Here is a 12,511-nt window from a genome sequence, read left to right as displayed (position 1 = left end):
AAAACCCACATGGTTTATCATACGCTCTCCATGAGACAACATGTAGTCTCCCAGAATAGGAATAAGGCTTGGCTAAAACTGACCATAAATGTAACATTCCAACTATTAGCCGCGGTTGTTAATACCTGTCTAAAGCTTTTGTGAGAATGTACTCGTCGTCTAATAAAAGTGATAACTCTAGGAATGATTACACCACCACTGGAATAATCAAGACAAATTTTGGACAAGTATAAACATTTACATCTATCGGAACCAGATTAATACATACACATCTACAGTATGTGCGTGTGTGAAAAGGACTGCAAGTGGCACCACATGGACTCCCCATCACAGAGTGAACCACAGCACTTAGGAAAGCAGGTGGATGCGGGCAGTATCAGGGGCCGAGCGTGGCGGCGGTGCTAGGAGACATGTATATCCAGAATCAAATAGTATTCATACTAAGAAGAAATGATCCCCTGCACTCACTGCAAATTTGACTCTTGGAGATCCTACATAGAAGCACCAGAGGACGGGAAGACCAGGTCCAGCGTCGCTACTATGAATTTATTATGAATACGTCTAAAGTATGTATCTTGTGAAGCCCCAATGCCCTGATACAAGAACTTGTCTGCTTTGGACTATTCTTTTATACAAGGGTCTCCTGAAGGGAAGCTGTCTTCCGGGGGGGGGGGGGGGGGGGGGGGGTGTTGCTCCAGCACTGCTGATTTTGTAGGGGTACTTGGCAGCAAGTGTTCTGCAAGGACATGGCATGTCCTCCCTCTAGCCACTTCTTCTCTTGCAAATGGCCAAGCTACCTTTGTTCACCACTAGTCACTCCCTTAAAGGGTATTCTTGGGATAGAACATGTTTTATAGTGGATTCAGGGTTCTTAAAACATAAGAAAAGAAAGCCAGTGATTGGCTGGGAAGGCATTTTCTACAGGAAAGCAGAAAGCATAAAGCAGCAGTGAGGAGTGGGTAATGGGAGCAAATGGAACTGCAGCTCCGAGGCATCGGGAAGGTAAGTTTGTTTGCATTGTTATGTTTAAAGTCCACTATAAAATTTTCTGTCCTAGAATACAATTTATCCAGTAAGTTACATCACTTTTACATGCCCTATCATTTTAGAACAGCTTTTCACAAGCATGTCACATGCATATTTTTGCATCAGTATTACAGTCTCTGCCTGACCGCAGGTCTAACAACCTTAACCATTTCATGACCCAGCTCATTTTTTTTCTGGCTCACTTTTTTTTCCAACTTGCATTCTAAGACCCATAACTTTTTTTTATTTTTCAACTGACAAAGTTGTATTAGGGATTATTTTCTGAGTGGCGAGTTGTACATACAATGTATTACAAAGCCAGAAAAAAATTATATGTGGGGTAAAATTGAAAAAAATATGGAACTGCACAATTTTGTATGGCAATACTTTTTTTGGGAGGTCAAAATACAGTAAATCTGACATGCCATCTTTATTCTATGGGTCAATACAATTCCAATGATACTTGAATAATTTTTGTTTTGTTTTATGGTTAACTTTTTTTTTAAATCAGCAGTTTTGTTGTTTGGAATTTTTTGCATTTACGCCTTTCACCGTGCAGGATCAGAAACATAATAGTTTAATAGTTCGTACAATTACGCACGTGGCGATATGAAATATGTGTATTTTTTTTATTTGTACAGTGTTTTATTTAAAAAATGGGAAAAGGAGGTGATTTGAATTTTTATTAGGGGAGGGATTTTTTATATTTTTAAAAACATTTCTTTTTACCTTTTTTTATACACATTTTTGGCCCCTTAAGGGCCTACCATAGGCCATCATTATATAGCTTACATAGATAAATGTAATGCTATTGCATTACATTGATCTATGAAATCTGTGCTCGATTGCTAAGGGCTGCAAAAGGGAGCCCTATGCAATAACAGAGCCAGGGAAGATGCTGAGGACATGGTAAGGCCTATGGTTTCCTGTGGGACCACTAGACACCAGGGAATAGTGGCATTTAATGTTTAAATGCCATGATCTGTATAGATCACGGTAATTCTGAGGATCTCATCTCGGTACCTAATGGCAGTCAGGCTACCTCTGGCAAGCACATGGAGGGCTTTGCGGCCCCCCAAAGAAATGGCAGGCCACACCATTACTGACCCGCGCCAAACTGGTCATGCTGGAAGATGTTGCAGGCAGCAGAATGTTCTCCATGGCATCTCCAGACTCTGTCGCATCTGTCACATGTGCTGTCATGTGTGAACCTGCTTTCATCTGTGAAGAGCACAGGGCGCCAGTGGCGAATTTGCCAATCTTGGTGTTCTCTAGCAAATGCCAAACATCCTGCACGGTGTTGGGCTGTAAGCACAACCCCCACCTGTGGACATCAGGCCCTCATACCACCCTCATGAAGTCTGTTTCTGACCATTTGAGTGGACACATGCACATTTGTGGCCTGCTGGAGGTGATTTTGCAGGGCTGTGGCAGTGCTCCTCCTTGCACAAAGGTGGAGGTCCTGCTGCGGGGTTGTTGCCCTCCTACGGCCTCCTCCACGTCTCCTTTTGTACTGGCCTGTTTCCTTGTAGAGCGTTCATGCTGTGGACACCACGCTGACAGACACAGCAAACCTTCTTGTCACAGCTTGAATTGATGTGCCATCCTGGATGAGCTGCACTACCTGAGCCACTTGTGTGGGTTGTAGACACAGTCTCATGCTACCACTAGAGTGAAAGCACTGCCAGCATTCAAAAGTGACCAAAACATCAGCCAGGAAGCATAGGAACTGAAAAGTTACTGTGATCATCACCTGCAGAACCACTCCTTTATCCGGTTGTCTTGCTTATTGCCTATAATTTCCACCTGTTGTCTGTTCCATTTGAAATTGAAATTGAGCATGTGAAATTTTGTTCCTGAGTGGACAGTGTGATTTCACAGAAGTGTGATTGACTTGGAGTAACGTTGTGTTGTTTAAGTGTTCCCTTAATTTTTTTGAGCAGTGTACATGTTTTTGTAAGGAACAACAACAGATTCAAAGGTAAAGTAGATCAGTTGATTTTTTGCTTCCATTTTATTGCACTATGGAATAGACATGGGAAATGTATTTTGCACAAAGCAGCTTGTACAATGTCTTGCAGCAGAGGAGTAGACTGGCGAGCGTTGCCAGGGTGCAGGCGCTTTAGGATAATTATGTTAGAGGTGACAGAACTGTACGGAGCTGTCAGCCAGATGTGACATTCAGTCTTTTTAATTTTTCCTAATGGCTCATTGTAAAAGAACTTATATTTCCACTGCTGTGCAGGTTCAGTTAGATGCGCACCATCTCCGGAGCTGTCTTGTCATCATAACCCTGGTGAAGTATATTTTTTAGGATATAAAATAATATTGTAGGAAATTGTAGATATTGTAGGAAATAAAATAATACCTGCAGCAAATAAAGCAATAAGAAGGGTCAGGAGATGAATTTCTTTAAAAAGTGACCTCAACCTGCTTGTGTATAGCAAGGGTTTCTGCACAGCCTTTGAGCCAGGGAAAATGCAATGCACAACATCAATTTATCTGTTGGCTATGTAGATTACAGTGCTACTTTATACAGCAACTCACAAGTGACGTCTTCTAAAATCAGTGTCTTTCCCTTCTCTTCTCCCGGTGATCATAACGATTTCTTCCAGCCACAAATCTTCACCATTTCACTGTTAAACCTACAAAGCAAACCTATTAGGCTCTCTACTTTTCCTGCATCAGCCTTCAGATTACCCTTTCACAACTGAAGAGGAATACAGGGGCCTATAGGTGTAAAGGAGTAACAGGGGTGTAGAATAGTGTACATGGATGACAGAGGGGTGTACATGGGTAACAGGGGTGTAGAATAGTGTACATGGGTGACAGGTGTGTAGAGGAGTGTACATGGGTGACAGAGGCGTGTAGAATAGTGTACATTGGTGACAGGTGTGTAGAGGAATGTACATGGGTGACAGAGGGGTGTTGAGGGGTGTACATGGGTGACAGGGGGGCATAGGTTTGGTGGAGGGGTATACATGGGTGACAGAGGGGTGTTGAGGGGTGTACATGGGTGACAGATGGGTATAGAAGAGTGTACATGGGTGACAGATGGGTATAGAAGAGTGTACATGGGGGGGCATAGAGGGAGAAAGAGGGGTGGACAGGAGTGACAACGTGGTAACAGGGTTCGACAGGAGTGACAAGGTGGACAGGGGAGACAAAGGGACAGAGGGGTGAATAGTGGGGGTTGGACATTGTTCATGGGGGGTAGACTGGGGGGGTGGTCAGAGGGGTGGTAACAGGGGCGGACAAGGTGGACGTGGATGACAGGAAAGTGAACAAGGGTGAAAGGGGGTAACAGGGGTGACAGAGGGAAGAGGGGTACTCCCGTGGAAAACTTTTCTTTTTTAAATCAACTGGTGCCAGAAAGTTAAACAGATTTGTAAATTACTTCACTTAAAAAATCTTAATCCTTCCAGTGCTTTTTATGGGCTATTTACTACAGAAGAAATGCTTTCCTTTTTGGATTTCTCTGATGTCTTGACCACAGTGCTCTCTGCTGACCTCTGCTGTCCATTTTTGGAACTGTCCAGAGCAGGAGAAAATCCCCATTGCAAACATATGCTGCTCTGGACAGTTCCTAAAATGGACAACAGAGGTCAGCAGAGAACACTGTGAAGTCTGAGAAATCCAAAAAGAAAAGCATTTCCTCTGTAGTTTACAGCCCATAAAATGTATTGGAAGGATTAGGATTTTTTAATAGAAGTAATTTACAAATCTGTTAAACTTTCTGGCACCAGTTGATTAAAACTCTGTGCGCACATACATGCAATGCGCGCACAGGCTTCCCTTCCCCCCTGGGCCTCTGTGATTCACAGGCACGCAGGCCGGGCGGGAGAGTGTCGCGGTACCCCGGGCAGGGCCTGATGGGTTCCGGGGACACCTGTGGGGAATCACTGCTATAGACTTTAATGAGCACTTTGTCATCCACAGAATTAATGAAAATAGCACATACTGCTATATTGCTTTCTAAGGGTGCATTGACAGCATCTCTTTCAGCCAGAGCCGTCAGGAAATTTTCTAAACCGCCTACTGCTGTACACCTGCCAAATCTGTGCCGTACCCAATTCATTTCAATGAGCCAAACAGAGTTAGCTATTGAATTTAGTCAGGTAATTTTCTGTCTAGTTTTTGTATCTTTTTGTACTAGAAAGAGTTTATTTGAAAACAGAATTCAACAAGCTACCTGTCCGAATGCATCCTGTCACCATTGACTTCACCAGGATCCATCTGTACAGAAAAAAGTAACCTGTTCCATTTCTTGCATTCTGTTTTAATGGTAAAAAATACCTTTTAGGCTAGGTTCAGACTACGGAATTACTGCCTGCAATTCTGCTTGGAAATTGCAGGCAGAAATTCTGCTTACTAAAATGTATATGCTAGTGAATGGGTTTTCCATTCACCAATTCACACTTGCTCATTCTTTAGGTGGATCCACTAACGGAAGACATTGCCTATTACTATCTATTGGGGACTGCAATGTCCGCGCGGTCCTGGCCGCACTCGGAATCTTTAGATGGAAATTTTGTGTGAACCTAGCCATAGCAGAATGTCTGTGCAGAATTCTGCTGGATTGATTGAATTAATTTCAATGAGATTCTGCTCCACTGTGCACACAATGGAAATCCTGATTCCGGCCTATGCAGGAAATCCCGATTCTGGCGTACGCAGGAAGAATAGACTTGTTCGAGTGGTCCTAGCGCCTGCTGAAATTTTTAATGTGTGGAACGTCCAAGAAAGAAAAGCAGTTCTGCCGCTGTCACATATTGATATTCTTCATCTTTAACCAGGTTTGCAGTCAGATTTTTGTATGTATTCATTTAGGGCGAGCACCTCTTTAAGTATGACCTTTTCATTTGCGACTAACTGTTTAAAAAACTTTGTATGAGTGGATTTCAAGGAAATCCGTCTCCAGTGCACCCTCACTAACCTTCTGGTATTGGCTAATAGGGCGGGTCATGCTAAATACACACCTTTTTTATTTTCTGTGCTCACTGTCTGGCTGGCCTGCTTCTATATCTGGCTGGACGGCTCCGCGATATCGCTGGAACTGGGGCACCCAGTGTTAGCCTATAGTAGGAGGTTAGTGCAGTCGACACTGATTCCCTTTAAAGACCATTGAAATATATCTTCATGGAGAAAATATCACTTATTTCTACGCTAATCAGGCTTGTTTCCTTCAATTCTTCTAGAAAAAACTGCTCAAGTTTGTCTTAAGACAGATCAGATCACTTAAGTGACAGGCTACAGCTGCCCATAAAAATATGAGCAGAGGAAAGAGAGTAGTGGTTGGAGAGAGATATAGGTGTAAGGAAATACAGACAGTTGGTTAAAAGCCCAGTAGGTAATGTATCTCACCCTAGTGCTGGATTTACAGCTTGCAGTCATCAGTACTGCTCTATTATGTCCTCCATGCTGCTCCTATTCCTGGGAGTGTGCTATCAAGATATAAGGAAGCAGGATCCATTGTTCTGTAGGTGTGCAGTGTATGGGAGATATCATAGCAGTTAATCTCCACCAAAAAGCTTAAAGGAGTACTACAGCCTAACACAACTTATCCCTTCTCCGCAGGGTCTCCCTGCACAGGAGGCGTGTCGGCCGCAGCATGACGCCGCGGCTGACATGCCACCCCTCCATGTATCTCTATGGGAGAGGCGGAGATGCAGCGTGCATGCATCCCTGCCTCTCCCATAGAGCTGAATGGAGGGGGTGTATCTGTCTACCTCTTAGTGAGGTTAATGACACAAGCATTAGCCACACAGAGCCGCGTCAGTGACGGGTCCCCGTACGGGAGATCGCGGGGTCCCAGCAGTCGGACCCCCTGCGGATAGGGGATGAGTTGTCTATGGCTGCAGTACTCCTTTATTGGCTATTGAAAAAAGAAGACTACACAGGGGAAAACTGGTGAAAAAAATGCAGTGTGCAAGTTATATAATGGGCATAAATAGTGCCACTTGTTGGGGGAGATTTATTAAACCTGTACAGAGAAAATGGGGAGCAGTTTCCCATAGCAATTAATCAAATGGCCTTTCTAGAAACTAAAGAAGCAACCTCATTGGTTGCTATACGCAACTGCTCCATTTGTCCTCTGCACAGGTTTTGATAAATCTTCCCCTTTATGTACACACTTGATTGCTTAGGTAAGCTTGTAAAGTGGAGAATGTTTGTGGTTTACACTGGGGTATATGTTGCAGGACTTAAAACTATGGCTGCCTGCACTCTGGACCAGATGTTTGGTCCGCTAAACTGGACCATTCTGGCTGTTTTCCAAGCATGCTCCACTTAACAAATGTGTATATATACGCCTCTCCTTTAAGTTCAGGTACAATTTAATATTGTTTTTCCATATATTTCATTTAAATACAAGGACTGACATTGTACAAAACAATGAATACATATTCTTTTTTGTATGTCTTTGTGCTACTGATGAAGGATAATGGGACCAAATAATGTGCTCTTTTATAGTCATAATAATCTATACAATTCCACTGGTCTTGACTGATAAGTGGAATGTTTTTCTAAGAACCTGTTATGTCAGGGTATTCTTGTCGGATGAGATTTCGGTGACTGTCTTCACAGACCTGCGGGGAGAATGGCACCTTCTTGTAACTTGTAGCAGCTTTACTATAATAAATTCCTAATATGTGAAGAGGCTCAGAATAATGTCAAATTCATCGTCTGCTCTTAAATTTACCAGTGCAAAATGTGACGCAGATGTTCCAGTTTGGACAGTGCAGTGTTAAGATTCTGGTATTTCACTATCCAACAAGCTTTCAGATCACTGGAATTTAAGAAAACTGGGTGGCTCCCGTGTGCTCAATCTAGGTGCTCCACACCCTAGTACAGGACCATATTCAGACTCAGCAAAGAACACACACCACAGGGATTGCGTTTATCCTAAGTTTTTATTTGTTCCTTTTCAAATGCAAAATACACATACTTTTCAATACGGATATCACATGAATAATCACCCAGTGACAAGTAGCAAGAGTCCATGGATTAGGCATCTCTGGAAATCATGTGCCTCAGCCGAGGGCTCCCGTTCCTGGCCATAATCCTGGTTAATCCTCTGGGCTGGGAGTCAAAGCGCTCAGCCTCTCTGAGCATCGGCCGTTTTGTGACATTTCAGGAGTGTTAACTGTTTGAGAAAGGGGTACACTGCTGCCCCAGTGTTCGGAACGCTAAGAGAGGGCGGCTAAGCCGGGACATCACGGCCACGCCCCCTCGTAATCTCACGCTTTACCCCCTCAATGCAAGTCTATGTGAGGGGGCGTGGTGGCCTCTACGCCCCCTCCTGTAGACTTGCATTGAGGGGGCGTGGTGTGACATCACAAGGGGGCGTGGTCGTGACGTCACAAACCCCGCTGCCCGCACCCAGTGTTCTAAATAAACACCAAGTGCTGCATAAAAATCACGCGGGACCCCGCGATCAGACATCTTATACCCTATCCTTTGTATTGGGGATAAGATGTCTAAGGGCGGAGAACACCTTTAACCGGGATTATGGCCAGGAACAGGAGCCCTCGGCTGAGGCACATGATTCCATGGACTCTCGTTACTTATCACTGGGTGATTTTTTTTTTTTTTTTTGTGTGATATTCATTCATGTGATATTCGTATTGAAAATGTATGTGTATTTTGCATTTGAATAGGAACGGCTAAAAAGTTAGGATAAACGCAATCACTGTGGTTTGTGTTCTTTGCTGAGTCTGAATAAGATTCTGGTATTTATAACAGGCTTGGAGGCTGGTTATACTTCAGTAATAAGAAATGTTCAGATTTTTACTTTCCAACATATTCTTACACTGACAAAAAAATCTCTGTTAAATGATGTAATAAAAAAAACTTAATTCCTGATCCAGTAACAACAAATATGTGACTTTGTGACCCAAATTCCCCATTAAAGCAGATCAGAAAAGCAAAGCCAGCTTGGTGCAATAGAAAGATGGTCAGTCGTCACATGAAAGGGTGGCATGCAGTTGCCTATCTTTGGTGATATCAGGGCAAGGGGTTTGGCATCCATAAACTGCACGTGAAGAGAATTACGGTAGTATTACATGTCAGTTTATGTTCATTTTATTATCCGGCTGCAGCATGTGACTCTGTGACTCAAAGTGATAAAAGTGTACCTGTTGCTTTAAAAAACTTCAGACATGTTGTAGAGGCATGGGAGTTTACTGCTCGGAAAATTCAACCTTGTTTCCATCAATGGAGCCGGCACATGTTGGAGCGGTCCTATCGTCGACTGATCGATTAGATGCCTGTCGTGCACGGATATTCCTCCGTCTGAATTAGTCCTTATACTTAGGGTAATGAATCGCCATATTTATTATAAAGCCATGCTGTGTCAATTGAGGCTCGAAAGTACCTAGAATGTGTCTAAAAACAAAATAAATGTATGCCATATTTTTGCCACAAATTGGGGGAGATTTATCAAAACCTGTGCTGAGGCCTCTGAAAAATAAAAGAAAAGATCTGATTGGTTGCTATGTGCAACTGCTCCACTTTTCCTCTGCACAAGTTTTGACAAATCTCCCCCATCGTGTCAGAATTCTGGTGCACTTATAAACCTGATGCAATTGTTTGTGAACACGGGGGGATTTATTATTGGGTGTACAATGGTTTTGTTGTGTATGTTGGGCGCATATTTTTCTGCAGTTCAATGGTTGCGCCTTTTTATTGCGCCAATAATTGAGCACATACATGTATAGTTATGTTCCGAAGAGAGGATAGAAAAAATGATTGCACACAAGCCAGTTAGATAACAATAGATACAATAGTGTACACAACTAAGAAAACACTCTAATAGAAAAATAGCACCAATACGCAATATACAAGTGATTGGCAACAGAACCTGTGGATTCTCAGTAGGACCGCATGTCCTTACACCGTACTGTATTTACTTTACAATTCTTCACTTTTGTTCCTTTGACTGGCATGCTTGTTCTGTGGATAATTTATTTGCTGCTACAATGGGGCCTTAGCTACCAGTTGACTTACTCACTAGCCTATACGTGATACAGGCCAGTTAGCTATACCATTATTACCTGTATTTACATCAATTGTATATTGCATATTGGTGCTACTATTCTTTTAGAATGTTATCTTTATCTATGCGGTATTCTGGAGTGTCAGCAACAGCTCACCCTCATGTAGTTTTGCTCAGTTTAAGCATATTTAGGGGTTTTTAACCCCTTAAAGGGGTACTCCGCCCCTAGATATGTTATCCCCTATCCAAAGGAAAGGGTATAACATGTCTGATCATTGGGTGTCTGGCCGCGGGGACTCCCCGCGATATCCGGGCTGGCGTTACGACGTTATGGTCACGGAAGCCTAGGGTGCCGGATGCACCAAATGGCTGGGGTGCCGCGGCAGAGATCACAGGGGGCCCAACGGCAGAATCCTGCGATCAGACATGCTATCCCCTATTCTTTGGATAAGGGATAACATGTTTAGGCTGCTTTCAATTCACGTTTTTGTCATACTGTTTTCAATCCGTTTTTCTAAAGAAAACCGTATGGCAAAAAAATGGATGGAACAGTATGGGAAAAAGTAAACCGTAAGCATTTTAAAACTGTATACTGTTTTTAAAAGTGCATAAAGTTCCGTCCGTTTTTATTAATAAAAAAGCATACGGTTTTGAAAATGTTGTCCGTTTTTAATGGGAGGGTTCTTGGATGGGGACTTTAGGATGCAAAGGCGCATGTGCAAAGTAAAAACCGTATGGAACCGTATATATATGCATTTCCCATTGATGTCCATGTTAAAAAAATGTATCATATAGGTTGTCTCATGTGCCACTTACCTGGAGAAGAGATGCAATACAAAAAAGGCAATCCAGCAGAGCTGATGTGATACTTTGGGTAGTGTTCTGTTGAGAAACCATGGGTCCTGGCATTCATGTGATTGTAACTTGTATTGTAAATATAAATTACACATGACAATGCTTCATCCTGGATGTTGTGGAAAGGACCAACTGACAGTACTTAGGTGACACCTATTTATACTTAAAGGGGTATTTCGGGCAAAAACATCTTACTTCCTATTGAAAGGATAGGGGATAAGATGTCTGATAGCGGGGGGCCCACCGCTGGGACACCCTGCGATTTCCCTGCAGCAGCCCGCATTCTATGCATAGCTGTGTCTGCAGTTTCAGACATCACGCCACGCCCCCTCCATTAATTTCTATGGGAGGGGGCGTAACAGCCGCAATGCCCCCTCCCATAGACATGAATGGAGGGGGCGTGGCGTGGCGTGACATCACGTCCCCATCTTGGAAGCCCGGCGGTTTCCGAAACTGCAGACGCAGCTACGCATAGAATGCTGGCTGCTGCAGGGAGATCGCGGGGGGTCCCAGCGGCGGGCCCCCCGCAATCAGACATCTTATCCCCTATCCTTTCAATAGGGGATAAGATGTTTTTGCCCAGAATACCCCTTTAAGTTTCTTTATTGTTTTATAGTATGAAAAAAGCTAAGTCATAAGGGGGCCATCTGTGACTATTGCCCTAGAGCCCACATAAATCTGGAGCCGGCCCTGGTCTAAGATGTTGGCTTGGTCTACCTCCATTTGTACTCTGTGGGATGTGCTACAAAAACAAGTCCAATTCATGAAAGCCCCACCTCACAGCATACATTTTAAGGAACATCTTGGTGCCAGTTATCACAGGACACATTAAGAGGTCTTGTGGAGTCCATGGGGGAGTTTTATAAAAAAAAAAACTGTCCAGAGGACAAGTTGCTGAGTTGCCCATAGCAACCAATCAGATCGCTGCTTTCATTTCTCAGAGGCCTTTTGATATATGAAAGAAGCGAACTGATTGGTTGCTATGGGCAACTCAGCAACTTTTCCTCTGGACAGGTTTTAATAAATCTCCCTCCATGCCTTGATGAGTCCCAACGGTTCTGGTGGTGCAATAAGGACCTAGGGGAAGATTTATCAAAACCTTGCAGGGTGGTGCAGTGGCCCATGGCAACCAAACAGATAGCGTCTTTAATTTTTAGATGCCTTTTTAAAAATAAAAGAAGCAATCTGATTGGTTGCTATGGCCAACTGCACCATTCTTCCTCTACACAGGTTTTGATAAATCTCCCTGATTATTTATTTGGTTTTAATGTTGTGGCTGGTCGATGTGTATCGCTAACATGTTCAGTAGTACGATGTAATAACTGCGTATGCTGCCTGCCAGCCAGACCGATATAAACACAATAAGCTCTCACATCAAGTACTTAGAAGAGACCCGTCAACATGTCCCTGGAGTTGTGCCCTGTATGCAGAAAGAAAAAAATAGAACCTAGTTCTCCTAGAAGAGAATGATGTGTTGGGCATATTGCTTTCCCATGCAGAGGTTCAGTGTAATGTCAGATGCCAGCGATCGATTGAAACTGTAATACTAGCTTGATTTCCCTTAAAGAAAGGACCTTCTGGTCTGAATTCCCAGAGAAGGTTCTAAGGAACACCAGCTTTATGTGGAGCATTGAT

The 12,511-nt window shown here is 43.3% G+C and overlaps 1 protein-coding gene and 1 long non-coding RNA gene across 2 annotated transcripts in view; one reads left to right on the top strand and one right to left on the bottom strand.

The window, feature by feature from the left end:
- Positions 1-12,511, top strand: part of PLCL1 (phospholipase C like 1 (inactive)) — a 320,401-nt gene that overhangs the window by 104,435 nt on the left and 203,455 nt on the right. The window lies entirely within an intron of this gene.
- LOC130283773 (uncharacterized) lies at positions 7,361-11,044 on the bottom strand. Its single transcript, XR_008846839.1, has 3 exons — positions 10,838-11,044; positions 9,162-9,411; positions 7,361-7,613 (listed from the first exon to the last, which is right to left on the bottom strand). It is a non-coding gene; the product is annotated as an uncharacterized LOC130283773 (long non-coding RNA).

This window comes from Hyla sarda, chromosome 8, assembly GCF_029499605.1.
Source record: "Hyla sarda isolate aHylSar1 chromosome 8, aHylSar1.hap1, whole genome shotgun sequence".
In the NCBI taxonomy this organism is placed as follows: domain Eukaryota; kingdom Metazoa; phylum Chordata; class Amphibia; order Anura; family Hylidae; genus Hyla; species Hyla sarda.
The sequence above is the reverse complement of the archived record's forward strand: the minus strand, read 5'-3'. Positions and strand labels throughout refer to the sequence as shown.